This window comes from Crocuta crocuta, unplaced genomic scaffold (genome assembly GCF_008692635.1).
Source record: "Crocuta crocuta isolate KB4526 unplaced genomic scaffold, BGI_CrCroc_1.0 scaffold309, whole genome shotgun sequence".
In the NCBI taxonomy this organism is placed as follows: domain Eukaryota; kingdom Metazoa; phylum Chordata; class Mammalia; order Carnivora; family Hyaenidae; genus Crocuta; species Crocuta crocuta.
In genome coordinates, this window is record NW_027531581.1 from 808,440 (window position 1) to 835,799 (window position 27,360).

The following is a 27,360-nucleotide window of genomic DNA, read 5'->3' on the forward strand; positions in this document are numbered from 1 at the left end:
CATCTATCCATGTCATTGTGTACAGATTTAGTTTATAAAGTACATACATTATTCTTCCTGTGTCATATATCGGTCATTTGTTCACATATGGATGTATATTTATATATTAATATTTAGTCACATGTAAGAGTTTCTCAGGAGGTAGTATGCTTGTCCCAACTTGGACATTAATCAATTAATTAGCTTTTACAATTTCCAAATTAGATACTATATTTGTTAAAGTTTTTGACATATTCTTTTGGGGGGAGTTAATATATTCCCTTTCATATTTAGTTTCTTAAACGTTTTAATCATGAATGAATGATGAACTTGTTCTAATTATTTACTGATTGAATAAAATTTTCCTTTGTAAACCTTGTTTTTTTCTTTAACACCAAAGCATTCTGAAATAACCTCTCCTTGGAGTAGGTTGCTTTTTTTAAATGCGGGATTTTTTTTGCCATATATATATTAGTCAAGTCAATAGTTTTAAATGAACTATTTTTTCTTCTATTGAGTGCCTGTAGTTTATGATAGGTATATCAGTCTCAAAAAATGACTTGAGTATCTTTATTTCTATTTATATTGTGATTTACAGGGGTACTTGGTTTTCAGAAGGATTTAAAAATTCAGTTTTTTGGGGCTCCTGGGTAGCTCAGTTGGTTGTCATACAACTTTTGATTTTGGCTTAGGACATGAACTCGTAGTTTTTGAGTCTGAGCCCCTCATAAAGCTATGTGCTGGCAACACAGAGCCTGCTTAGGATTCTCTCTTTCCCTCTCTCTGCTTCTCCCTCACTTGGGCTCTCTCTCTCTCAGAATAAATAAACTTAAAAAAAAAGAAAGAAAGAAAATTCAGCTTTTCAATCATCTGAGTGAGTCATTTTTTTTGTTGTTGATTGTCATAGGTTTAGGATTATGTGTTAATTCTGTTTTGTCTCTTGGTATAATTAGGTTTTCTTGTCCTTCAATAGTTAATATTTTGATAATATCTGTCTCACCTCAATTTTCAAAAAGCTTTTGGAATAATATTATTCATAGTATTTCTCTTATTTTGTCATTTATGTTTTATCTCTTGTTTTGATTTTTAGTCCTAACATTACATTTGAAAATGTGATTTTTATTGATTTTGATTAAAAAACTTACCTGTTTTATTAATATTTTAGAGAAATAGTTTTTATTCTATTAGAATGATTTCTGCATTTTTCTCTTTATTTTCCTATTTTATAGATTACTTATTTTAATGCTTAACTTATTTTCAGTCTTTCAACTACTTCTGTTACATATATTTACATAGCAAGATTACATTCTAAATAATTGCCGGCACCCTTCAGTTTAGCTTGCAATGCTTTATTAACTTATGTAAAATATTTAAGTATTGTCTAATTTTTGACAGTAACCATTTTAGATACTTGGGCTATGCCAATATTAAAAAAAAAAAAAGAAAGTGGCCCTTGACCCTATGGAGCTCAAAGTATTTTTTAGTCATGAGGACAGTGGAAAGAATAAGAAATAAAATGAATATAAATAAGAAAATTGCATGATTATGTTAGAAAGTGAAGAGTGTCACAGACCATCTAAAACACATGTTGGGATAAGTAGTGGTGATCCAATGAGATGTCAGATAGGAAAGGTAGAGCATCCATCACTGAAAAGGTGATATTTAAACAAAAACTGAAGAAAAAAGAGCCAAGAAATTAGCTGAGACTTACATAAATAGATAATAAATCTGGCCATTGTTAAGTACAGATTAAAGGGACACAGGGAAGAATTAAAGATACATTGAGAGAAAATGGTGTCTGTGAACAACTGGTAGCAATGAGATTGGACATAATTTATATATATTTTCAAAGTAGAGAATTTAGGATGTGCTAATGGACTGGATATGGTGTGACAGAGGAAAAGAGTACACAGTTATGATTCTACAATATTTGCCAAGTGGACAGATGATTAGCTATCAGTGCAGAAGAGATGATCTGTATTCAGAGGAAGAAAATATTTTGAATTTGTTATTTTAATGTGTATGAGAAAAGTTGTACACTTCTAACTTGAAATGTGGAGTAGGTTTGGGATTTTTTAGAGTTCAAGAGAGGTTTATGATGGAGAAATAAATTTGGAATTTGTCAACTTAGAGATGCCATTAAAATCATTAGAATGGATGCTACCTCCAAAGAACAAACACAGAAAGAAAAGAGTAGCAAAAGCAGAACCCTAAAGGATTCTTTAGGTAAGTTTAGGTAAAAGAGAAGAAACCAACATACAAAGATTTAAAGGAAAACAACTAGTAAGACAAGAAGAGAACAAAGAGAATCTGGTGTTTTGAAAACAAAATGAAAAAAGAGCATCAAGGAAGGAACTATCAGTTGTATCAAAAGCCATGGAAAGTCTGAAATGTGAGATGTGTAAATGCGAAAAATTACCATTTGGATTAAGCACTGAGATATCATCATTTACCTTCACTAGGACTTTTGTGTGCATATGGTACTCTAGTACAAGTCAGAGCTTAGGCCCACTAAAAGACTAAAGAATAGAAGAAGTCAGGGGGGAGTCATGGATTATAGACTTTAAAGGTTACAGAATTGTGGGCATTGGACACTACACTGAGTTAGAGAGGACCTGGTGGTCACAGATTAGGATACATGAAATTGAAACTATAGAGAAATTACAGTCATCGACAATTGTAAACTCCTTGGGATAACCATAGGAGTAAATGGCTAAAGTAAGGATATGGAGAAAATAACTGGAGGAGCAAAGTTCAAAGCATGAATGGCTAGAGTGTAGGAAGGATTATCCTCTATATATTGAAACTTCCAAGAATTATTATCAAAGTGGTATGTGGAAAAGGAACAGTGAGACAATAGCTAAAATCATTACAAAATGAAGGGTGATATCCCAGGTCCAGCAAATGATGATGGTAATGAGATGTGGTGATTTATACAGCTTGTTGACCTTAGATACAGAGCTGGAGATTTTAGGAAAAGTGATTGTACTAAATTTTGCTGTACAACCAATTAAATAAAGTTTGAGGACCATAAAAACACAGCAAATATTTATTAGAGTTGGTCAGGCATTTAAGAGTAGCATTTCTTCAAGCTTCTACATTGGGAATCTCTCTTATGACATTGCAACTTTTATGTCAGCCTTAACTGGGTCATCTGAGTTTTCTACTGGACCTGCAAGATTTACTTCTAAAATTGCTCACTCAAATGATTGGCAAGTTGATCCTGGTGGGTGGAAGAAAATCTCAGTTACTCAAAATGTGGACTTATCTATAGAGCTGGTCTATAGGTCCTCAGGACATGACTGCCAGATTCACAAGTGATTCAAGAGAAAAAAAGCAGAGGCTTCAATGTCTTTTCTGACCTACTCTGAAAGTCACACTTTTATCAATTATCACATTGTGGGAGAAGACTATACAAAAGTGTGAATATCAAGAGATGAGCATTATTGGGGATTATATTTGAAAATAGCTACCAAACAGGTAGGAATATGTTCTAAATGTTACTTTGGAAAGAAAAGAATATGGGGGTGGCAGGGTGACTCAGTTTTTTGAGCGTCCAACTCTTGATTTTGGCTTAGGTCATGATATCACGGTTCATGAGTTCAATCTCCTCATTGGGCTCTGCACCTGGGATTCTCTCTCTCTTCCCTTCTCCCCTAGTTGTGCTCTCTCTCTCAAAAATATTTTACCAAATAAAAATGAAAAAATAAAAGAATACCGAGTTCATTTCCAAAACAGTGATAGAAGGACTCAGAAAAATAAAGTGACTAGTAAGAAAAAGTTGCCAGTGAGAGACACTATGAGGGAATTCATGTACTAATAATTAGTGCATCCAGGTGATAGTTGGTGTGCAATGTGAACAAAATGAATGAAAGGACCATTCAGGTAATATGCTGACAGTATAAAGATTTTATAAACAACTCATTCATAACATTGAATTTCAAGAAAAATTAAGAAGTTGATATAGGACTGCAAAAAGAGAAATAGAGATGTACAAAGCTTTACTGGATTCAGGTGTAAAAACAAAGATAACCTGGCAGTTTGTGAAGTTTTTTGGGAACTGAGATAAACAAGGATATAATGAGATTAGTTCTAGTGGATTTTTGCAGATAGTGCTAGCAAGGATTTGAGTAATGTGGGATATGACCTAGGGAGTTTCTGGTTTTCTCTTCATTGAGTAGGTAGAAGTCCAAGGGAAAGTAAGGTTCTGACCCAGTGCTCAAGCCTATCCTGAGGACTAGAAGTTCCTAGGAGAATTGGGCTTAATCCCAGTTGTTTTATAGGAAAGTTTTAGTTGCTCCTGTAGGAGAAAGACTATTCTAGCTCTGAGTTAGTGTGTCCTCTTTCAGTAACTTTTGATGGACTGAATGACTAATGAGGAAACTGGGTTTACACCCATGTGTGGGTCTGTTCCTCAACTGTGAAGATGGGAGTAGAGGGCTTAGGGGAAGTAACATGCTCTCATTTTCATTTTTTGTATCTCCAATTATTTTGTAATTCCTATTCTGATTTCATTTTAACTGGAAGAACTTTTTTGATGTATTTACTTTTAAGTTCCCAAAATGTACAGGATGGGGAGGGGCTTTTTAAAATCAGTGATTCTTAATTGACTTATATTGTTTTTAAAGATGATGATTTATATGGTGGTGACTACTATTGTTCTTACCATTTCTTATAAATTTGACTTTCTGTGCCTTAAAACATGATCACATTTTGGAAAAGGGTTATGTATTTGGTAGTGTTTGTGGGGTTATTACTAACATGTTGAGATATATCTATGTCAGCATATAAAATGCATATCTGATAAAAAATACATATATTTTATATTTCATGTTATAAAATATGTAATATAATATGTAGAATATTAATATATATTCTGTATATAAATGGTTAAATCAGCATTCTTAATACTGTTCTCCTGGCTGATTCATTTTGAGAAAAACTGATGTTAAATATATGCTTATTACTTGAAATCTAACAGGTATTGTAATTTTTAGTCTATTGTAAAAGGTATGTAACAGCACATGCTTTTTATATCTTGATGAATAATTATATTTTAGATACTGTTTTTCTTTATTTCTATACTATTCTGCTTAAATTCCCATATTATTATTATTTTGCTTTTTGTTTATAGATTTGTCTACAATTGTGCTTGGCCCATTCCTTGATTTTCTACCATTCTGAATCATTATGATTTAGGTAAGACTTTTTGAAACAGTGCATTGCTGTGATTTTAAAAATACAAGTGATGTTTAAAGTTTACATTATGGTCACTAACATATGTGAAATTGTTCTTATCATGCATACTGTATTTTCTGTTGAGCATATTTTTTCCCCCCACAGGGAACCCAGGCAGGTGTGAAATCAATCCAAATCATGAGTTTTAGTCTGCAGAATATTTTAGACTGCAACAAAATAGCTAGTTTCTGTTCAATCCAGTGGAATTTTGTGAGATGGAATTACTGTGAGATCAAATTCATAGTAGTTTATGAGGCAAAGGCAGGGTAACCTGAGACCTAATCTTGACTTCTCCACATTTATTTTATATTTATTTTTAGAATTACATGTAAATGTTATCCCCTAACTTTCAAGCTGTTAAGTACCTTTGTCATGTGGCATGCCACTAATTGCATTAGTATTTATTTGATCACCAAATTGCTCATATCACAGTCTTTAGAAAATGTACTTTATTTATAGTAGCTTTTGGAAATCCTTGCTTTCTCTAGTGTACTAGATGCATTGCTTCCTGCTTGATTTTGAAATGAAAGTAGATAAGTGCTTGATACTTCATCTCTCTGGCTTCAAACCAAAGCAACTTGTGTCTTAACGCTCCAATATGATTCTAGAGGAGACTTTTCAAACCTTCTTAGGGAGCAAGAAACTCCTTTTTTACTAGTCACTACTGGACATGGATCACCTCTCTGCTCTTCAACTCTTTGGACAGGAAAGGAGATTAGGAGAATTTCTGGGTAATACCAATACATATTCTTGTCATTTCCTCTTTCCCACCCCCCAACAAAACATGCACCAAAGCCATTTGGAGTGATGTCACTCAAGTCAGATTTACAGTGAAGCTAGTGAAGCTTAAATTTCAGGGCTCTACACAGGTGTTTTACATTGACATACGTGTTTGACAGTTTGCAATAATAAGAATTTTCTGTTCTCATTTTTTAAAATAACAACTAGCAAATGTCCAATGCTTATCAACATGGGAAGAATGCATCTAAAATAATCATAAAATGTTAAAGCTTAGTGGAGGTTTATGGTTTAGCTATTTCAATGCCTTTCTACTAACGATGAAGGAATTAGAAGTTTCATATACCTGCCTGAAGTCACAAAGGTTGTTTGTTAGCTGCAAAACCAGTGCTGGAATTCCAGTGTCTAAATCCTTAATTGGTCTTTTAAAAATATATTATTCTACTCCTTTGAGAGTATAATGGGCATTATGCTTTAATATAGTAAAGGAGTAAATGATGTGGAGTTGAGTTGATAAAGGAAATTCTCAACTTTTAACTTTTGTGGGTCCTGTTTGTGGGCTCCCAAGGAGCTACAGTATTACTTTTACATTCACCAAAGTCAAAATGACTCCACAAAACTTCAAATCATGGGCTCTGTTTCTGCCCCAAGCACACATTGTGCATCTGCTTCAAATAAAATAAAATAATAACTGAAAAGGAACATTCTAAACATAAAGATAAGAAAAACAAATGGAGAAAAAAAATCCTTCCTGGTTCTCATAAGATTAAAGTTATCTAGCTTGCATATACTAAAAACATAAGATGAAGTCTGTAACTTTCTGAAATGTTTTTCATCATGATGGTTTAGAACTCTTTATGTAAAACAAACAAACAAAAAACATAGATAACCCTGCACTAAACATTCCCTTTCTGTAGCACTGTCTCTTTGTGAAGACTGTGTATCCTGGGCAGGTGTCCTACCTGGGGCTTGAATAAAACTCTTTTCCCTTCTCTCTAAAATTTTTTAAAAAACTGTTCATTTTGTCAACAAGATAGATGCAGATAGAATTCTAGGCCTGACACTTGCTGGTTGAGAAATCTTCACTTCATTTTTTTGTTCTCATCTGTTAAATTCAGTGACATCTGCTTGAACGGATTGCTTTGAGGCAGTATATGGGAACTTTCGAAGTGATAAACTGCCCAAGTGGCACCTATGCTGTGATGTTCTGAAAAATCTTTGCATAACTATTGTATACTTTAAATTATTTCATAAGTTTAAGGCATTACCTTAAATTATTTCAAAATGACAAAGACAAATGTATCGGTAACAGCCAGCCAGTTACCAGCAGCCTAAAGAGGCTCCCACAAAGAATATTCCCTTCTTTGATGTCTTTAAGACAGCTGGAGTATGACCATTAGTGGAATACATTTAAAACAAAATTTTACTAATGTCCTATACCCAACCAAAGAAAGCTTCTACTAAATCAGGAATATTCCTTTCTTGAACATTTTGAAAATGCCTTTGTTTCTGTTTTTCCATTGGTATGTTTAATGGGATTATTAGCTTTTTATCCTAAATTAGTTACCACCATTAGTGTTTACAATATCTACATATGATATAAAATTTATACTATAAACTATATGACAACATGTAAAATTTATATATATTATAAAATTATAAACATAATTATTTTATGATAATAAACTATAAAGGCCCTTAAATAAACTTAGACTTCAAGATTCTAAGCTAAAGCAGAATACTTATTAATTTTAATTTGTGATTAATAAGCATTTAGTATATTTGGACTGCTAAATGAAAGTTTCTTACTACATTTGATGTTTAATAATTTCAGAGTTACCTGAGGAAAAAAGGAAAATAGGAAAGAAAAAAGGCTATCAGAGATTCAGAGGAAGTATAGAAAATAATTAACATAATGAGAAATAATCTTTTGGATCTCTTCACTAACTAAAGTTATGTTTACCCTTTAAATTACATAAAGCCATAAAATGTATTAGGGATTTTAAGAGAAAATAATGATGAAAGGTACTGTGAGTCATGACAAGAGATGTTAAGTGGCACATGTATCAAACATGGACAATGTCCTCCTAAAGTTATATCAGAAACTACATCTTCAAAACTTCCTTGTAAGATAAAGTATTATTTAAAATGGTAAAAGAAGATGAAATGCAATAAAAGAAAATTCTAATGGGCCAAATTAAGAAATTGTTATTATCAGTTCTTGCTCCTAATGTAGTAGTTTTAAAAATCTATCTTCTGTTTGTAACGAAGAGGCTGAGAGAATAATCTCTTAATTTTTTTCTGTGATTAGTCTAAGAATTGACTTAGACTTAGAAGTCTAAGTCAATCACTCACAACTTAGATGCTTAGAAATCACTCACAACTCTGAATATGACTTTTCATTTGCTACCAAATTCCTTCCCAACCAAGTTACATTTAAAATTGATACATCTTGAAATTGGGCCCATTAAGTTATTACAAAATGCTATAAACTTATTGTTGAATGTAAAATATTTCACTGTCAACAAAATATGGCATAATTTAAGAAAACTGCAAACACTTGGAAAAATTTCCTAAGTAGAAAGAGAAATGGAATGAGAGAAACTTCTTAGTGAAATCCTATCAAAACAAATACAAACAAGGAAGGAAAGACAATAGCAGAAATTCAATACCTACCATTATATCTTAACAGGTCTAGAAAGAAAGCAAATTTTAAAATTACTACTATTCTTAAACTCTATAATAGCTATGCTTCTCCCAGTATTAGAGGGGAAGAAAAGTGAGTGGCCAAAATCTGACATTCATTTTTATTAACACCCAAAAGGATACTGTGGAAGACCCATCTTGAGTAGGTGGGAAGGAAATATATAAAGAGACATTGAAAACTCCTCTAAGAGAGATGCATAACTTTACCATTCAATATGTCACCGGTGCTTTCCATCACTCTTCTTTAAGGCTAAGAGGATAGTTAGAAAGAAAAGGCAGCTACTTTCAATTGCCCTTGAGATTTTCTCTTCAACTCATTGATTAGATGTGTTTTTTATTTTCTAAATATTTGGAGATTTTTTTTTTTGGCTACCTCTCTATTATTGACTTCTAGTTTAATTTTGTTGCAATCCAAAAACATATGTTAGTAATTTCTGTTCTTTTAAGTTTATTAAGGTTTGTTTTATATTCTTGGGTGAAGTCTACCTAGATGTGTGTTCCATTTGCACTTGAGAAGACTGTGTATTCTACTATTGTTAGATGGAGTGCTCCAGAACTATCAAAGAGATCCAAATGACAGAAAGTGGTTTGAGGATTAACTATTTCTTTGTTAGTTTTCTGGCGACTTGTTCTGTCAATTTCTGAGAGAGGCATAGTAATGTTACCAATCAATTACAAATTCATTTATTTCTCCTTTTGTGTCTATCCATTATTTCCCCATGTATTTTGATACTCTGTTTTTAAATGTTTATTTATTAGAGAGAGAGAGACAGAGACAGAGGGGAAGAGAGGGAGACACATAATCCGAAGACGGCTCCAGGCTATGAGCTGTCAGCACAAAACACAATGCAGGGCTCAAATCCACTAACGTGAGATCACGACCTGAGCCAAAGTCAGATACTCAACTAACTGAGCTGCCCTAGAACTCCTATTTTATTTTATTTTAATGTTTTTTATTTATTTTTGAGAGAGAGATAGAGACAGTATGAGCAGGGGAGAGTCAGAGAGAGAGGAAAACATGGAATCCGAAGATAGGCTCCAGGCTCTGAGCCAGTTGTCAGCACAGAGCCCAACGTGGGGCTCAAACCCACAAACCATGAGATCATAACCTGAGCCAAAGTCAGATGCTTTACTGACTGAGCCACCCAGGCACCCCAAGGCACTCCTATTTTAATACCCTTTTGATACATGCATACAAATTTAGGATTTATAAGTCTTTTGGGTACAAATTACCCTTTTTATTGTTGTGTTGCTATCTAGCTCTGAAAAAGTTTCATGTACTGAAATGTAATTTACCTGAAATTAATATAATTTCTTGAGATTTCTTTTTGTTAATTATTGTATTTTTCATCATCCTCTTACCATAACCTATCAATATCTTATATCTGCAGTGAATTTCTTATTAACAACTATAGGTGGGTCATTATTGTTATATATNAAAACATGGAATCCGAAGATAGGCTCCAGGCTCTGAGCCAGTTGTCAGCACAGAGCCCAACGTGGGGCTCAAACACACAAACCATGAGATCATAACCTGAGCCAAAGTCAGATGCTTTACTGACTGAGCCACCCAGGCACCCCAAGGCACTCCTATTTTAATACCCTTTTGATACATGCATACAAATTTAGGATTTATAAGTCTTTTGGGTACAAATTACCCTTTTTATTGTTGTGTTGCTATCTAGCTCTGAAAAAGTTTCATATACTGAAATGTAATTTACCTGAAATTAATTTCTTGAGATTTCTTTTTGTTAATGATTGTATTTTTCATCATCCTCTTACCATAACCTATCAATATCTTATATCTGCAGTGAATTTCTTATTAACAACTATAGGTGGGTCATTATTGTTATATATGAGATTCTCTTTTGACTAGTGGGTTTAGATCACTGACATTCAAATAACTATTGATGTAATTCAATTAGATTATAGCATCTTGTTAGCTGTTGTCTCTTTTCTCCATTTGAATCCTTCCTTGTACCTTTTTTTTCTCTTTTTTTTGGTTCTCTAGTTTTTAATTTAGAAGTTTTTAATGAGCCCATTTAATCTAATTTATTGGCTGTATTATTTTAACGTTGTTTACTGGTTGCTCTGTGGTTTACAACATATATTTTAAAATAACCTGCAACAGGGGGAGGGGCCGAGATGGCAGAACAGTATGGAAGTCTTTTTTGCATCTCAAGTCCATGAAATTCTGCCAGATCAACACTAAACCATCCTTCACACCTAGAAAGCGGATTTGAGGATTAACACAACAATCTGCACAACCTGAACCACAGAACTCAGCAGGTACACAGCGCGGAGAGGTAAACTGGAGGAGAGAGAAGCCACGGAGGACAGAGAGCTGTTTTTGCTTGTGAAGAGATGATGGAGACAGTGGGAGAGTACAGGGAAAGCACCCCTTCCCAAAAAGACAGCTGGAGAGAAAGTGTAATAGTGGAAACTGCCATAGGGACTGAACTAAAAAGAAAGAAAAGAGAAAGAAAAGGGTTTAAATTCCATTAAGACTCTATAAACAAGGGGAGCCCAGAGTCTGAAACTCTGTAGCTCAATACCTGGCGGTACTCTGGTGGTAAAGGCAAATCCCCAGGAGCAGGTAGCAAGGTCCTTGGGGGTCCTCAGGCCACATGGGGAAAAGCAGCTCCGTTGTTGCTAGGAAATTTGGGAGAGGCTGTGTGGCCTCCCCAAAGGCAAAGATCTCAGTGGACCCCAGAGAACAACCACATTCACTGGTGCTGGAACAAAGACGAAAAGGTGAAGCCTTGTGCCAGATGTGTGTTATGATTCACCATAATCCCTAAAACACTGCTGCTACATGATTGCGTGAACCTTTTCTGGGGTGGGCTGGCACCCAGCCTCAGTCTCTGGACATTGGCAGCAGTGCAGTCTCCCAAATGTTTCTGGGGATGGGCTGGCACATGGCTATTGCTCAGTGAAACTCTCCCCCAGAAGGTGTGAGTGGTTCAAAGACATATTCCTTCAGAAGTGAGGGGTTGGGAAACATAGCCACATCTGTGATAAAACTCCTCAGGAGGGAGGTGCTGCCTGGCAACCTGACGGCTTGTTCACAGACAGTGTAAAAGCAGGGAGTGGATGGAAGCTGGACACGAAGGACAAGTGCGAAAGCTGATGCAGAACAGAGTTCAGATACTAGAGACTAGATAGCTGGGTGTTGCCATTTTCACCCCTCCCGCCCATGAGCATACATGCCTAAAGCGCCACAACAACCCACCCCAGTGAGCTAAACAGTGCCATCTAGTGGGGAACAAAGTTGGTACACTAAGCCCCACCCAACTGGACTGACCTCATGCTTCAGGAGCACTACAAATCTCTCTGCCTTAGTTTATGGACAGTAAAGGGCTTCATAGTTTGACTTCTAAAGGAAACAGATGTAATTAATTTGAATCATATTCAGTCTGTTCAATGGTCCATCTATTCATCTTTTTCTTTTCTTCTTTTTCTTTAATACAGAAAAAATTTTTAATTTTTATTAAAATGTTTTTATTTAATTTTTTTCTTCTATATTATTTACTTTTTGGTAAGTTTTCAAATTCTATTTTACTTCCATCATTTCATTTTATTCTATTTCATTGTATTCATTTCTTCAGATTTTCAAACCTTTTCCTTTTTTTTCTTTTCCTTTTTCTTTTTTTCTTATCTTTCCCTTTCTGCCTAATCTATCAAGCTCCTTTCAACAACCAGACCAAAACATGCCTAGGATCTAGCATCATTTATTTGATTTTTTGTGTACTGCTTTTAATTTCTTAATTTTAATTTTTTTATCTTATTAATTCCTTATATTCCTTCAACATGATGACCCCAAAAGAAATAGCAGGAAGAAACCACAACCAGGGACTTAACACAGATGCAAGCAAGATGTCTGAACCAGAATTTACAATCACAAAAATAAGAATACTAGCTGGGGCTGAAAATAGATTAAAATTCCTTTCTGCAGAGATAAAAGAAGTGAAAGGCAGTCAGTATGAAATAAAATATGCTGTAACTGAGCTGCAATCTCAAATGGATGCCACAGCAGCAAGGCTGTATGAACAAGAGCAGTGAATCATCTACATAGAAGACAAACTTAGAATAATGAAGCAGAAAAAATAGGGAAACTGAGGCAGAAGAGCACACTTAAGAATTAGAGAAATCAGTGACTCATTAAAAAGGAACAACAGCATAATCATAGGGTTCCCAGAAGATGAAGAGAGAGAAAAAGGAGTAAAAGGGTTATGTGAGCAAATCATACTGGAAAACTTTCCTAACCTGGGAAAAGACACAGACATCAAAATCCAGGAAGAATAGAGGACTCCCATTACATTCAACAAAAGTGGACCATCATCACAACATAACGTAGTCAAATTCACAAAATACTCAGGCAAGGAAAGAATCATGAAAGCAGAAAGGGAAAAATGGTCCGTAACTTACAAGGAAGACAAATCAGGTTTGCAGAAGACCTATTCATAGAAACTTGGCAGGCCAGAAAGGAATGGCAGGATATATTCAATGTGCTGAATGAGAAAAATATGCAGCCAAGAATTCTTTATCCAGCAAGTCTATCATTCAAAATAGAATGAGAGATTAAAAGTTTCCCAAACAAAAATTAAAGGAGTTCATGACCACCAAACCAGCCCTGCAAGAAATTTTGAGGACTCTCTGAGGGAAGAAAAGACAAAGGAAAAAAAGGACCAAAACCAACAAAGACTAGAAAGGACCAGAGACCACCACCAGAAACTCCAACTCCACAGGCAACATAATGATAATAAATTCATATCTTTCAGTACTCATTCTAAATTTCAATGGACTAAATGTTCCAATCAAAAGACATAAGGTAACAGAATGGATAACAATACAAGATCTATCTATATGCTGTTCACAAGGGACTGACTTTAGACCTAAAGACACCTTCAGATTGAAAGTAAGGGGATGGAGAACGATCTATCATGCTAATGGTAAAAAAAAAAAAAAAGCCAGAGTAGCCATACTTATATCAGACAATCCAGACTTTAAAATAAAGATTGTAACAAGAGATGAAGAAGGGCATTATATCATAATTAGGGAATCTATCCACCAAGAAGACATTACAATTGTAAACATTTGTGCTTCAAATGTGAAAGCACCAAAATATATAAATCAATTAATCACAAACGTAAAGAAACTCATTGATAATAATACCATAATAGTAGGGGACTTCAACACCCCACTTATGACAATGGACAGATCATCTAAAGAGGAAATCAACAAGGAAACAAGGGCTTTGAATGACACACTGGACCAGATGGACTTAACGGATATATTCAGAATATTTCATCTTAAAGCAGCAGAATACACATTCTTCTCCAGTGCACATGGAATGTTCTCCAGAATCAATCAGATATTGGGATACAAATCATCCCTCAACAAGTACAAAAAGATCGAGATCATACTGTGCATATTTTCAGAATACAATGCTATAAAACTTAAAATCAACCACAAGACAAAAATTTGGAAAAGTAACAAATACTTTGAGACTAAAGACCATCCTACTAAAAAATGAGTGAGCTAATCAAGAAGTTAAAGAGGAAATTAAAAAGTACATGGAAGCCAATGAAATTGGTAACACCACAGCCCAAAACCCTGGGGATGCAGCAAAGGCAGTCATAAGAGGGAAGTATAATCCAGGCCTTCCTTAAGAAGGAAGAAAGGTCTCAGATACACAATCTAACCTTACACTTTAAAGAACTGGGAAAAGAAAAGCAAATAAAACCCAAAACCAGCAGAAGACAAGGAATAATAAGGATTAGAGCAGAAATAAATGCTGTAAACACACACACACACACACACACACACACACACACACACACACGAACAGATCGATGAAACCAGAAACTGGTTCTTTGAAAGAATTAACAAAATTGATAAACCTCTAGCCAGTTTGATCAAAAAGAAAAAGGAAAAGACCCAAATAAATAAAAAATGAGAGAAATCACAACCAACACAGCAGAAATACAAACAACAATACGAGAATATTATAAGCAATATATGCCAATAAAATGGGCAATCTGGAACAAATGGACAAATTCCTTGAAACATATAAACTACCAAAACTGAAACAGGAAGAAATAGAAAATCTGAAGACCCAGAACCAGTAAAGAAATCTAATCAGTAATCAAAAATCTTTCAAAAAACAAGAGTCCAGGGAGAGATAGCTTTCCCCGGGAATTCTACCAAACTTTTAAGGAAGAATTAACACCTATTCTCTTGAAGTTGTTCCAAAAAATAGAAATGGAAGGAAAACTTCCAAACTCTTTCTATGAAGCCAGTATTACCCTTATTCCAAAACCAGATGAAGAACCCACCAAAAAGGAGAACTATAGACCAGTTTCTGGAATGAACATGAATGCAAAAATCCTCAACAAGATATAAGCCAATCGGATCCAACAAACATTAAAAAAATTATTCACCACAACCAAGTGGGATTTATACCTGGGTTACAGGGCTTGTTCGGTATCTGCAAAAAAGTCAATGTGATTCAACACATCAATAAAAGAAAGGGCAATAACCACATGATCCTCTCAATAGATGCAAAGAAAACATTTCATAAAATACAATATCCTTGCTTGATAAAAACCCTCTAGAAAATAGGGGTAGAAGGATCATACCTTGAGACCATAAAAGCCATATAAGAAAGACCCACCACTTATTTCATCCTCAATGGGGAAAACCTGAGAGAATTCTCCCTAAGGTCAGGAACAAAACAGGGATGTCCACTCTCACCACTTATTGAACATAGTATTGGAAGTCTTAGCCTCAAAAATCAGACAACATAAAGAAATAAAAGGAATCCAGATGACCAGGAGGAGTTCAAACTTTCACTCTTTGCAGATGACCTGATATTCTATATGGAAAAACCAAAAGAGTCCACCAAAAAACTTCTAGAACTGATCCATGAATTCAGCAAAGTCGCAGGATATAAAAATCAATGCACAGAAATCGGATATGTTCCTATACACCAAAAATGAAGCAACAGAAAGAGTCAAAGAATTTACCCTATTTACAATTACACCAGAGCCCATAAAATAACTAAATCTAACCAAATACAATAAATCTAACCATAGAGGTAAAAAATCGATACATTGAAAACTACAGAAAGCTTATGAAAGAAATTGGAGACATGAAAAAATAGAAAAAATATTTCATGCTTCTGGACAGAAAGAACAAAAATTGTTAAAATGTCAATACTACCCAAAGCACTCTACATAGTCAATGCAATCCCTATCAAAATAACACCAGTATTCTTCACAGAGCTGCAACAAATAATCCTAAAATTTGTATGGAACCAGAAAAGTCCCCAAATAGGGAAAGCAATCTTGAAAACCAAAGGTGGAGGCATCACAACTTGGACTTCAAGATGTTTTACAAAGCTGTAATCATCAAGACAGTATGGTACTGGCACAAGAACAGACATTCAGATCAATGGAACGGAATAGAGAACCCAGAAATGGACCCACAAACATATGGCCAACTAATGTTTGACAAAGCAGGAGAGAATATTCAATGGAATAAAGACAGTCTCTTCAGTAAGTGGTGCTGGGAAAACTGGACAGTGACATGTAGAAAAATGAACCTGGACCACTTTCTTACACCATACACAAAAATAAACTCAAAATGGATAAAAGACCTAAACGTAAGACAGGAAGCCATAAAAATCCTAGAGGAGAAAGCAGGCAAAAACCTCCTTGACTTTGGTTGCAGCCACTTTTAACTCAATATGTCTCTGGAGGCAAGGGAAACAAAAGCAAAAATGAACTATTGGGACCACATCAAAATAAGAACTTCTGCACATCGAAGGAAACATTTGGCAAAGCTAAAAGGCAACTGACAGAATTCGAAAAGATATTTGCAAACAGTATATACATAAATAGTTAGTATCCAAAATCTATAAAGAACTTGTCAAACTCAACACCCAAAAAACAAATAATACAGTGAAATGGGCAAAAGATGTGAATAACACATTTCCAAAAAAGACATCAAGATGGCCAACTGACACTTGCAAAGATGCTCAACATCAGTCATCATCAGGGAAATATTAACCAAAACCACAGTGAGATACCACCTCACACCTTTCAGAATGACTAACATTAACAACTCGGGCAACAACGATACTGGCGAGGATGCGGAGAAAAAGGATCTGTTTTGCGCTGCTGGTGGGAATACAAACTGGTGCAGCCACTCTGGAAAATAGTATGGAGGTTCCTCAAAAAATTAAAAATGGAACTACCCTACAACCCAGCAAGTGCACTACTAGGTATGTATCCAAGGGATACAGGTGTGCTGTTTCAAAGGGCACATGCACCCCAATATTTATAGCAGCACTATCCACAATAGCCAAAGTATGGAAAGAGCCCAAATGTCCATCGATGGATTCAAATATATATATATATATCATAGATATATATATACATATATGTGATATATATATATATGATATATATATATATCATACACACATATCACATAATGGAGTATTACTCGGCAATCAAAAGAATGAAATCTTGACATTGGCAACATGTGGCTGGAACTAGTGGATATTATGCTAAGCGAATTTAGTCAGTCAGAGAAAGACAAATATATGACTTCACTCATATGAGTACTCTAAGATACAGAGCAGAGGAACATAAAGGAGGGGAAGCAAAACTATTATAAAAACAGGGAAGTGGCGAAACATGAGACTCTTAAATATAGAGAACAAACAGAGGGTTGCTGGTGGGATTGTGGGAGGGCGGATGGGCTAAATGGGCAAGGAACATTAAGGAATCTACTCTTGAAGTCATTGTTGTACTATATGCTAACTAACTTGGATATAAATTTAAAAAATAAAGACAAACAAAAAGCTTACAAAAAAATGCAAAAAAATAAATAAAATAACCTGCAACAACTGTAACATATATTATACCATCTTGTATGCAGTGTAGAAATTTTTAATTGTGTAAAATCTATTACCTCTTCCCTCCCCTGTGCCATTGTTGACTGGAATTTTATGCTGTGATTCCTTATATGTAATCAGTATGTTTTATCAGTTATGTTTTCAAAAACGGTACATAATTTTAAAAATACTGTATTTACCTTTATTTTTTTCCATTTTCAACATTCTTTAAATCTTTCTGTCTGTTTTCTGAATGATCACGTCCCTTTTTCCTAAAGACCCTTCTCAAACATTTCTTTCATAGTAGGTCTAACAGCAATGGATTCCCTTAGTTTTGGTTTCTTTGTAAATACTTATTTCCTTCAACTCTGAAGAATGTTTTCACTGGATATAGAATGCTGCATTGACCATTTTTTTCTTTCAGCACATTAAAGACACCACTCTTCTGTCTTGTTTGCAAGGTTTCTGATGAACAGATTGCTCTAATTCTTACTCCTTGTCCTTCTGTAAATAATAATATGTTGTCGTTCTGGTTGCTAGTAATATTTTCTTTTTTCATATGTTGTCATTATTTATTAACAATTTAAATATAATGTGCATAGTTTTGCTGTCTCTTGGATTTGTGGTTTACTCTGTAACTTTGGAAACTCCTCTGCATTATTTTCTTCCATACTATTTTCAGTTTATTCTACTGTTAAGATTCTGATTACATATGGGTTGGACTCTGATACTGTCATAGTGAAAGTAATGGCTAGAAAGAAGGAGAGTTGATTATTTCTGACCTAATGTTAACAAAACCATCTACCCATGATTAGGAGTAAATTATAATAAAAACTGATGTTTCAAGTAACAAATAAATTTTGCTTGTGATTTTGTATCAGTGAGAATGCATTTCCTAAGAACTCGCAGGAATATAATGGAGGTCCTGAAATACAGTTCCAGACAGATTCAGATCATCAGAACTGCTATTTCTAACTCAGATATTAGTCTCCTTAAATGTTAGCTTAAGTTCTAGGCTTATTTTTCTACTATTTCAAATCATGAGCATTTCACATCTAGCTGAAGAAGAGATGAATTTATTTCCATCATTTTTTTTTTACAAATAGTTTATTGTCAAATTAGTTTCCACATAACACTCAGTGCTCATCCCCACAAGTGTCCTCCTCCATGCCCATCCCCCCCGCCCCCCCACATCCATCAGTCCTCAGTTTTTGTCAGCATTCAAGAGTCTNTCCATCATTTTTTAAATTTAGAGAATATGTCTTTTTCCATAAACTATCCCTTCAGCAGACTTTTTTTTTTCTTTTTGTGATAGTAATTAAGGTAGACTAAAGTATGTATTTGCACACTGTGATGTAGAGTGGGAAAGCTAATGTCTGAAATCAACAGCTTTTATAGTAAAAGATGAGCTCAGGCAAACAGGAAAATATGTAGATTAAAAGTTTTTGGGTATGTAAGTATTAGCACTATCAAACACACTTTTACCCAAAATCTCCAGCACTGGAAGAGCTGGATAAAATCTACAGTGCTTAGCCTCATAAATCACAATTTCAAGTTAAGGGTAATTGTCTTGGATTCTATGGATGCACAGTCATACTACCTCAGTGACATCAGCCTGCTTCATGCCATCGAGATTTCTCAATGACTGCAACAGACTCAGAACTGTGTTCTAAAATTCTATCCTTAATACCTGTCCTCTATTGTCCTCCTAAAGTATTTTACTTGGTCTGCACTTAAGGGTCTAGAATTATATATTATGTCTGTCCTTCCTTGATAAAATGCAAGCTCAATTAGGGTAGGGATATTTGGAATCATTTTTCATTAAGTATTCTCATAATCGCTGGAACCCAATAAGAACTAACAAATGTTAAATAAATCAATGAATGTTTTACCAGAAAAACTATTTTGATAAAATTTCTAATCTTAACTGTATATGTAAAAGATATGTGAAGGCAGCTATGCAAAAATGCTACCTGAGGATAAAAAGGAAACTAAATGCAAATGCCAGATAAATTGTTTTTGGAAGTCAAACCTAAGAAACAGGTATTTTCATTCAAGTTTGTTTTACAAAGGAAGAATCTAAAAATAACATTAATTTTTAAAGAAAATTATAATAAAATATANTAACTAATAAACAGAAATGATTCAGGTAGAAAACTGATGACACAGAAAATGTATGGCAAAGACAAATAGAGGAGATAAGAATTATCAAAACAATAATAGCAATTTAATATAAGAAAATTACTATTTCTGGAATATAAGATATGACCAGTTAAAGAACAATAAAAGAATAAGTGTCCTAAGAAAACAGAAAATTAAAATTTAAATCAAAGGGACAAAAATGTTCCAGTACAATTGTTACAGAATAAATGGTGCCAACAAAAACAGTTGGGATATTTGGTGTGTATATATATATATATATATATACACACACACATATATATCTATACGTATATATATATGTATATATATATATACATATATATCTTTTTAGGCATTCTTACAAAAAATCCCCTAACAAACATAAAAGGAAGACTTCCTTCAGATTTTGTCACAGAACCATGAAAGTTCACAGTAGAGAAGTATCTAAATTTCCAATGAAAATGAAGGTGGAATGATAGCCACCAACATGATGGAGTAAAGATAATCCACAAAAGCAGGCACAAATTGTCAGAATCAAATTTTTCAGAATTCTGAAAATTAACCAGAGACCTCAGCAATGTGGTGGCATTTTATCAAGAAAAATGGAATGGCTGAATCTCAGCACCAACAACATGCTTTGTGGTCTTTCATTTCCTCTAGTTTCATCCACCACTTGACGTCTCAAGAGTAGCCTTGAAAAGATAATAAACCATATTCCTGGTATCAGAGGAAGCAAAATAACACTGTAGCTCTTTCCAAACTTTATTTCCAAAGAATAGTAATTACTTGATCTGAGTAGTGCTTCTCTGGAAGACTCTACTCAAATAGCTTATTTTTATTTCACCTCACTTGAACTTGAGGAGTGTTAAAAGCTTCTCCCCAAGAGATATTTGTCAAATGTTTTAACACCCTGACTTCCTAGAGTGATTCAGAAGAGTTGGGCACACAAAACATTAACCAAAATCTTAAAAGGGAAAGGTGAAGAATGAGATGTGTATAGCAGCTTAAAAAACAAAACAAAACAAAAAACCTTGACATATTCCTGGGAAGCATCGTGCATTTATAGAGTTGTGTGCATGTTCAGAAAGAAAAACCTGAGAACGTCTTAATGATACACAGACCTCTGATATGTCCTGAGTCTCTGCAAGGCAGAAAATGAAGGGTGAGTCCAGGTTCAAAATTCCTGGTTGTGTGTTGAAGACATCTCCTAACGGTCACACATAGCCCCTCAGCAAAGACTGGGAGACTTATTTGTTCTGAGGTTTTTAAAAAAAAATTCCTAATTAGTTATCTTATCACTAAGCAAACTAAAATAAACTTAATGACCACAAATTATAAAGAAAAAGACTTTAAAATTTGTTCAGAAATGTCATTAAGTGACAAAAGCAAGCAGCAACAATAACATACTCTGGGTAGGAGGAGCATCTGATTTCCAGAGTTGAAACTTTCATTACTTGAAACATATGCTTTTCATCAAAACATTATGATATACGTGAATAACCAAGCAAGTCTTACCCACACAAAAGAAAAAAATATCAATAGGAACCTCCAAGGAAGCCTAGATATTAGACTTACTATTAGCTGTTTTAAATGTTTTCAAAGAGCTAAAGGTGATCATTTCTAAATAACTAGAGGAGCACATGAGAATGTTCTGCCAACAAATACAGAATGTCAATAAGCAGATAGAAATTATTTTTAAAAGGATCAAATAGAAATCCTGTAGTATTTCTATTTTTACTAGAGTAATTGGAAAAAAATAAGTAGAAAAGATCAACTGCAGATTTGTGCAAGCAGAAGGAAGAACCCGAAAACCTGACAAAAGATAAATTCAGACTGTCCAGTCTGAGGAATAGGCAAGGCAGAGTGAAAAAAAGTAAATGGGGCCTCAGAGACCTGTGGAAAACCATCAAGTGCAACAACACCAAGTAGACCAATTAAAAGAACTAAAGGCAGAAAGAGATATTTCAATAATATTTGGAAATTTCAATACCCATCTTTCAATAATGTATAAAACAAGTAGGCAGAAGATATCAAAGAAATAGAAGGCTTGAACATAATTAGTCAACTAAAACTAATAGATACTCTACCCAACAAAAGAACACATTTGTCTCAAGTGCTCAAAGAACATTTTATAGGAGAGTCCATATGTTTGTTTATAGAACAAGCCTCGAAAAATTTAAAGGATGGAAATCATGTAAATAAAAAACATTAAAAATTTTTTAAGCAAAAAATAATAGCTTTCAGTTTCTCAGCATTAAGAATGGTATTAGTTTTGGGTTTTCTGTAGCTATCCTTTATCAAATGTTTTTTATTTATTTCTGAGAGAGAGAAACAGTATGAGCAGGGGAGAGTCAGAGAGAGGGAGATACAGAATCCGAAACAGGCTCCAGGCTCTGTGCTGTTAGCACAGAGCCCGACGTGGGGCTTGAACCCACAAGCCGTGAGATCATGACCTGACTCAAAGTTGGATGCTTAACCTACTGAGCCACGCAGGCACCCCAGAAAGCTATTATTGAAGATCAGGAAAACGAAACAAAACAAAACAAAAAGTCTGCTTTTGTCCATTTTATTCAACATGGTATTGGAAGACCTAGACAGGGAGATAAGAGATAGTTTTACTATTTTACAATCCAATCTGAGTATTTTTATTTCTTTTGCTTGCCTAGTTGCAGATGACATGATTTTATATATAGGAATCCTTGAAGAATCCACAAAAGATAATAAAAATGGTAAGTTCAGAGAGGTTGCAAGACAAAAAATTAATGCATAAAACTCAATTATATTTCTATATACTAGCAATTTATAATTCAGTCATAAAGCTAAGAACATTTTAATTTATAATAGCATGAAAAATAATAAGATAATTAGGAATAAGTTAAACAGGGAGTTAAAAAAAATTGTACACTTAAAACCACAGGAAATTAAGACCTAAATAAATGGAAAGCCACCCCATGTTTATGGATAGGGAGTCTTAATATTGTTAAGAGTGTAATACTTCCCATACATATTCAATATAATCCCTATAAAAACTCCAACTACTTTTTTTACAGTAATATACAGGACTGAGAATAGCCCCCCAAATCTAGAAAAAGTAGAAAGCTATAGGACTCATACTTCCCAACTTCAAAACCTACTTACACAGCCACAGGTATAAAGTGTGTTACTAACATAAGGATAGACAAATCGATGCAGTGGAATTTGGAATCCAGACATAAAACCTCACTTTTATGGTCAATTGATTTTCAACAAGGGTGCTAAGAAAATTTAGTGGAGAAAAGAATCATCTTTTTAATAAGTCATCATTTTTATCTAGTTACTGGAACAACTGGATATTCATGTAGAAAAGAATGAATTTGAACCCCTACCTGATACCACATATAAAAGTTAACTCAAAATTGATCAAATATCTAAATTATTTTCAATCAATAAGACAAAACTATAAAACTCTTGAAAACATAGGTGCAAATCTTTGCAACACTGTATTGGAGAACAGGNAAAAAAACACCAAAAAAAAAAAAAAAAAGATAAACTGATAAACTGGAACTCATCAAACATAAAACCCTTTGTGTATCAAGCCCCTGGAAGAAAATATGATAAAAGTCTAGTATCCAAAATCTATAGAGAACTCTTAGAGCTCAACGAAACAAGATAAACCAATTAAACATGGGAAAATAATTTAAGTATTTTTCCAAAGAATATATACAAATGGCCAATAAGCCGATGAAAAGGGACTCAGCATCACTGTCATTAGGAAATAAAAATCAAAATAATGTACAATGTGTTATCTCTTCACACCAAAAAAATAAAATGGTGTAATAATTAAAAACAAATATAAAACAAGAAGCACTGCCAAAAACGTAGAGTAATTGGAACTCTGGTACATTGCTGGTGGAAATATGATTTCAGTCAAAACAAAATGGTTTGGGAGTTCCATACAAAGTTGAAATTGCTACATAACCCGATGCTCTACTCCTTGGTATATAGACATTATATAACAATTAAAAGAATTGAAAATAGGTATTCAAACAGAAATCCATGCATAAATGTTATAACATTATTCACAAAAGCCATAAGATGGAAGAAACCTAAGGTTCCATCAATGGATGAAAAAAAATATATAAATATGAATATATATGAATTTTTATATAAATATATATTTTATATCATAGATNATAACATTCATTCATTTTACAAATATATATGAATATTATTCACCCATAGAAAAGAATAAACAATTGATACATACTACACCATAAATGAACCTTGGAATCAATATGCTGTGAAAGAAGCCAAAAGCCACACATTTTATAATTCCATTTATATAGGATATTTAGATTAAGCAAATCCATATAGTCAGAAAGTATACTTTCACCCTGGTTGCAAAGGGGAAGTAGGGAGAAAAACTGGCTGATAATTGGTATGGAGTTTCTTTTTAGACTATGAAAAGTATTCTAGAATTACTTGTGATGGTTGTACAACCTTGGCCGTATACTAAAAACCACTCAATTTTTCACTTTAAAGTGATAGATTTTATGTATTTAAATTATATCACAATAAATATACACTTAGACACATGCAAAATTGTGCAAAACTCTAAGAATATTATAACTGTCACAATTCTTAGGACAGTGTGATGAAAACACAATAATTGTAAGTGCTACATGTGCTCAGGAAATATCACCGTCACAAGCCTTTTGCAGTGAAGTCAACAATAAATAACTGAAAGTCTGCAGTAAAAAGGTTGCATTTTTAATATGGAATATATCTAAATATAGAACTAAAGAGTTTTGTGATTTATGAATAAGAGTAGATCGACTCATACAGGATTGGTGATATAAGAAATGTTTCATCTACAAAAATACCAATTTCATACAGTTTAACACAAAGATGTTATAGAGACAAAGGAAAAATTATGCTTAAAAAGTGTAGAGAAAGAGGTGACAGCAAATGATAGTATGTCAATTTCTGTATTTTTCCTAATGATGTGACAAATTACATAGTCTAACTGATAATTGCAGGGAAATTTTAATGTCTTATTTAAAATGATAAACATTAAAAATAAAGTAGGCTATGTTAACAGTAGAAGAACAAAATGTAATTAACAATAATTGAGAGGGTGAAAAGGAAAAATTGAGAGGAGGCCAGGAAATATTTTAATTGTAAGAATTTTCTAATCTTACATCTTAAAAAAAGTAACTAAATATTTGACACCAGAAAAAGAATAGGAACCCAAATAGAATGGAATCACCAAAAAAGAGTATACAACCAAATTCATGTTAGATTTTTATAGATAAGTGTATTTGAATTTTAAATATGGCAAAAATTTGAAATTTTCAACAAATATTGGTATCATAACTATTTGTTCAGGGATAAAAGATGATTCTCCTCTTCCTTGTATATATCAAAGCTAAATAATTACAGATGCTTTGTAAGAGAAATAATAAATGCAACACGTCATATATGTTGCATATTATACATTCAGTATTTGGTATATTGTTCTTGGAAAAAAATGTGACATCAATCAAAATATAAAATGCACATTACTTTAGATTAAATAATATAACTTCTAGAAATTTATCTTGGATATTCAAACAAAACATAGGAAAACACGGACATGTGGTCACAGAATTTTTCATAATAGTCAAAGTTTGGACCTAAATGATGATCAGTAGCAAATTATTTGGACCTAAATGACCATCAGTAGCAAATTATTGTTTGTTTTTGAAAAGTATGTGGGGTATATGTGAAAGAGAATAATTTACTGATTTCAGAACATGAGCTGCAGGGAAAGGGATCTCCAGATTTCTACAGGAACAAAAGTGCTGGCAGATTCCATTTCTCTTCCTCTCCCTCAATATAGATAGTAGGAACCAGTGCTAACATTCCATCTATCTTGCTAGTGCTACCTGCCCCTCCCTCATATTGCCCCTCAGCCTCACCTCATCCAACCTGCCAGCCTCAAGAGGCTCCCTCCATCATGGCTCCTCCCCTACCACACCCTGCAAACAGTCCCTGTAGGAACCTGTACCACTTTAAAGTGACCCCTGCCTGTGGAGGGGGATTTAATAAGCCCACACACCCCACACCTGTGTCCCCGCAGTTCCTGCTGCCAGGCTGTGTGGCTGGCTATAGAAAGAGCAAGATTTACCATTCTGTTGCCTACAGCTGTGACAGAGAGACTGATTGTAGACACCTAGCCTAACCCCTGGCCTCTCCCACACAGAGCCAGCAGTGGTCTCAGGACTCTCAACAACACAGGAACCAAACCCAGACCAGTGCACGCGCAACAGGCAAACTGGGTCAGAGTAGCCAACTGGGCTGGGGATAAACATGACTCAATCACAAGATGGCACAGACAGCTCACACAGGAGACACCCTGGATACCTGGTGCTGGTGACCCGGGGCACTGCATAATGAATGAAGACCCATCTATTTGCTGCCTAAAAGAGACTCACTTCAGACCTAAAGACACATACAGATTGGAAGTGAAGGGGTGGACATATTGTGTGAAAATGGAACCAATTAAAAAAAAAAAAGCCTCCGCAGCAACACTTAGGTAAAATACACTTTAAAACGAAGACTGGAGTGAGAGGAAAGAAGAGCACTACATACTGATAAAGTGATCAATCCAATAAGAGGGTGTATCAACTGTAAATATCTATGAACCCAACACTGAAGCACTTAAGTACAAAAAGAAAATATTAACAACTATAAAGGAAAAAATAACGGTAACACAATTATAGGGACTTTAACTCCTCTCTTATAACAATGGATAGATTATCCAGACAGTCGCTTTGAATGACACATGATATCAGATGGATCTAACAGATATATACAGAAAAGTCCATTCCCAAACGGCAGAATACATATTCTTTTCAAATGCTCCAGGCTAGATCACACGTTAGGCCACCAAACAAGTCTCAATAAATTTAAGACTGACACCATGTCAAGCATCTCTCCCCACCAATACAGTATAAAACAAGAAATTACAAGAAAAAAATCTAGAAAAAAACAAAATACATTGAGGCTAAACAACATGCTACTGAACAATGAATGGGTCAACCAAAATATCAAAGAGGAAAACAAAAAATATTTACAAATGACAAAATGAAAAGAGAAGAGTTCAAAATATTTGGGAGGCAGTGAAAGCAATTCTTTTTTTTTATTTTAAATATTTTTATTTATTTCTAGGAGAGAGAGAGAGAGAGACAGCGTGAGCAGGGGAGGGTCAGAGAGAGAGCGGGATATACAGACTCTGAAATAGGCTTCAGGCTCTGAGCTGGCAATCAGCACAGAGCCTGTCGCAGGGCTCGAACCCACCAACCGCAAGATCATGACCTAAGCGAAAGTCGGACGCTTAACCGACTAAGCCACCCAGGCGCCCCTGAAAGCAATTCTAAGAGGGACGATAATGGCATTATGGGCCTTCCTTGAGAAAAACAAACAAACAAACAAACAAAAAAACTCCAACAACCTAACCTTACACCTTAAGGAGATAGAAAAAGAGGAACAAACAAATCTTAAAGCTAGTAGAAGGAGGGAAATAATAAAGATGACAGCAAAGATAAATGAAAGAGACTTAAAAAAAATCAGTGAAATCAGGAGCTGTTTCTTTGAAAAGATAATAATAATAATAATAATAATAATAATAA

General features: G+C 34.3%; 1 long non-coding RNA gene across 1 annotated transcript in view; it reads left to right on the top strand.

The window, feature by feature from the left end:
• Positions 1-27,360, top strand: part of LOC144238856 (uncharacterized) — a 119,757-nt gene that overhangs the window by 85,513 nt on the left and 6,884 nt on the right. The window contains exon 2 of the long non-coding RNA XR_013337230.1: positions 5,114-5,178. This is a non-coding gene — a long non-coding RNA (uncharacterized LOC144238856). The remainder of the gene's footprint in view (positions 1-5,113; positions 5,179-27,360) is intronic.